This window comes from Elaeis guineensis, chromosome 3, assembly GCF_000442705.2.
Source record: "Elaeis guineensis isolate ETL-2024a chromosome 3, EG11, whole genome shotgun sequence".
Taxonomy (NCBI): Eukaryota; Viridiplantae; Streptophyta; class Magnoliopsida; order Arecales; family Arecaceae; genus Elaeis; species Elaeis guineensis.
In genome coordinates, this window is record NC_025995.2 from 47,819,660 (window position 1) to 47,823,091 (window position 3,432).

The window sequence follows — 3,432 nt, forward strand, 5'->3', positions numbered from 1 at the left end:
TATTTAATTGGTTCCATTGGCTTACCTGGCTAATTCAATTGGTGTCTAAGACAAGCAACGGGGGGACCCCCACGACCCTACCTCTTACCTGGCTAGTTAAAGGAAGTGAGAACAAACCCAATTTGTATTTAGGCTAAGCCACTCTATATCAAACTGTTAGGTCTAAGAAACCCATAGGTGTCTAGGTTTAATTGTTTGCTAACTTGATTGTAATTAACACTTAACCACAACTAATTCTTCTTATCTTTTGTCTTTAGGTCTAGAGCTTTCTTAAGGATCTCACCTTTAGAACTTCTCTCTTTCTTTCTCTTCTTTTCTTTTTCTTCTTCTTCTTTTTCTGAAAAAAAAAATTGAATCATATATTAGGGTTTGCACTGGTATATGCACGATAGAAGATCTCTTTATCCTAACCTAATTGAACCTAATCCTGAAATTGAACAGCTGATTCACACTAAACCGGAAAATCAAATGGCTGGAGACCCTAGAGAACCACCTAAGCAGATGAAGAAATATTTTATTTCTTCTACCTATAATCCATCGACTTGTATCTACCTACCTGATATCCCTGCAAGCCATTATGGGATCAAGTCGACCATAATCTAGATGCTCCCATCTTTCTATGAGAATACCAATGAAGATCTTTACAAGCATCTAGATGAGTTCTTAGAAATCTATTCCACAGTGAAAATTCAAAATTTTACTGATGATGCACTTAGACTGACCCTATTCCCCTTCTCACTTAAAAACAAAGCCAAGTACTAGCTTGGCACAATAGAGAGACCAATCCGAACATGGGCTGAAATGCAGTATGAGTTTCTTAAGAAATTTTATCTCATAGGTCGAACTAACACCATGAGGCAAGCCATCACTGGATTTGCTCAACTTCCAGGAGAACAAATTCATGAATCATGGGAGAGACTTAAGGAACTTCTTAGAAAATGCCCACACCATGGTCTATCTAAGTGGCAAATAGTTCAAGCTTTTTATAAGGATTTAGGTGACCAATACAGACAGATGGTAGATGCATCTTGTGCAGGTGCATTCATGAGTAAGAGTGAGGATGAAGCTTATACTTTGTTTGAAATTTGAGTGAAAATTTGATCAATCATGCTTCATTATCTTCCTATGAAAGATCAATCCCTCACCAAAAGTAGACAGAAATTTTTGAGATCAAGCAAACAGACTCTAGTCCTAAGACCAATTTGAACCTAATAGCCCAAAAATTAGATAAAGTCAACCTTCTTGTCCAAAAAATAGATCAGTTCCTAATCCTAGGTCAACAATCTTTTACACAATACACACAACCTTCTAATTATCAGGAGATTTGTTCTATCTGTGCTAGCCCAGCCCATCATGTGAGTGAATGTCCTATGGCTGCATAGTTTCCACCTTTCATCCAAGAACAAGTTCAAGCTGCCCAAGATTACTCCAAGCCTGTCAATGATCCATTCTCTAACACATATAATTCAGGATAGAGAAACCATCCTAATTTTTTTTGGAGACCCCAACAGACTCAGGCTCAGACCCAAATTTCTCCTCTGCAAAACTTTCAGAGTAGACCTCCATACCCGAATTATGCCTACAATAGAGGTCAGCCTAGTCAGTCTACCCAGCCACCATATCATAATCAGCCACCATATCCACCTCCTCAACAGACTAATCTAGTCGATGATAGATTTAATCAACTTTAACAATTGATTATGATCCAACAGCAATCTATTGCTAGGTCAGAAGCAGAAATAGGAAAGTTAGCTGAGTCTACCATGAGGAGAGAACCAAGTCAATTGCCAAGTCAACTAGTACCAAATCCCAGAAACAATCCATCCATCCCCCAACCACTTAAATCAAGTCATCAATCTAATGCCCACTTAAGAATCCCTAATTTGAGAATGCCAAAGCAATTTCTGAGCTTAAAAGTGGTAGGATTCTTACGGACCCATATCCAGACCAGGTGAAAGAGGCTAGTACTGATGCTAGCCAAAATGAAAATTTGGAAGAAGAGGTTAGTACTGAGACTAACCCAATAAAAGAACCTGAGTTCGAAATTATTACTAATCCAAGTGAAAAAGATAAAGAAAAGAAGAGAGCGGATGAGTTACCCAAGACATATAAATCAAAAGTTTCGTTCCCTTTAGTCCTAGAAGCCAGTTCTTCTCGTAAAAAATAAGAAGCACGCAACGATGAATTAATGGAATTGTTTAAGCAAGTTCACATTAATTTACCCCTCCTCGATGCAATTCAACATGTCCCAGCTTACGCTAAATTTCTTAAAGAACTTTGCACCCAAAAGTGTGAGCTACGAAAAATAGAGAGAATTGTGCTATCTGAGGATGTTAGTGCAGTCTTGTTGAATCCATTACCTCAGAAAATAAAAGATCCTGGTGCTCCTTTGATTTCATGTGTTATAGGAGGCATCACCTTTGATTGAGCCCTATTAGATTTAGGAGCTAGTGTTAACCTACTTCCAACCTCAGTCTATAAAAAATTTGGGATAGGAGAATTGAAACCCACGTTGATTATTTTGCAACTAGCCGATAGGTCTGTAAAGACGCCATGGGGTCTGATTGAAGATGTTATAGTCAAAGTCAATACATGTTATTTTTCAGTAGACTTCTTCATACTTGATATGGAACCATCCCAAGAGCTGAATCAAAATCCCATAATTTTAGGACGTCCATTCCTAGCCACTGCCAATGCCAATATCAATTGTAAAACAGGAGCTATGGATATTTCTTTTGGGGATCAAAAGGTGAAAATTAATATTTTTAATACCTCAAAGTATGCTCAAAAGGAGGAAAGCTGTTCGGTAATTGATCTGATATATGAGATAGTTGAAACTGATTCCTCCTTAGATTTGAAGAAAGAAGATTTTCTAGATGAACCCATTGAAGAAACCCAAAACCAGGAGATGAATGCCTTGTTCGATTCACGTCACCCAGCACATTCACTACCTTGGTCAATAAAAATTGAATCCTTACCTAAGCTAGAAACTGAACTACTACGTCCTTCAATTCAGGCCCCACCACAACTGGAACTAAAATCTTTGCCTGAATCACTTAAGTATGTATTTCTAGGACTTGAGAAAACCCTGCCAGTAATCATTGCTTATGATCTAACTCCCGAGCAGAAAGATCAATTGCTGAATGTATTGAAAATACATAGGGAGGCCATAGGTTGGACCGTTGCTGATTTAAAAGGTATTAGTCCGTCAATATGCATGCACCATATTTACCCAGAGGATAATACCAAACCCATCTGAGAAATGCAAAGATGGCTCAACCCGAATATGCAAGAGGTAGTCAAGAAGGAGGTAATTAAATGGTTAGATACTGGTATCATTTATCCTATTTTAGATAGCCACTGAGTGAGTCCTACTCAAGTTGTTCCAAAGAAATCTAGACTCACGATTGTCCATCCTGACCAATAGGGATC

General features: G+C 38.2%; 1 non-coding gene across 1 annotated transcript; it reads right to left on the bottom strand.

The window, feature by feature from the left end:
• Nucleotides 1–849: 849 nt before the first annotated feature.
• Nucleotides 850–956, bottom strand: LOC114913296 (small nucleolar RNA R71). Its single transcript, XR_003799304.1, has one exon. It is a non-coding gene; the product is annotated as a small nucleolar RNA R71 (small nucleolar RNA).
• Nucleotides 957–3,432: the final 2,476 nt, after the last annotated feature.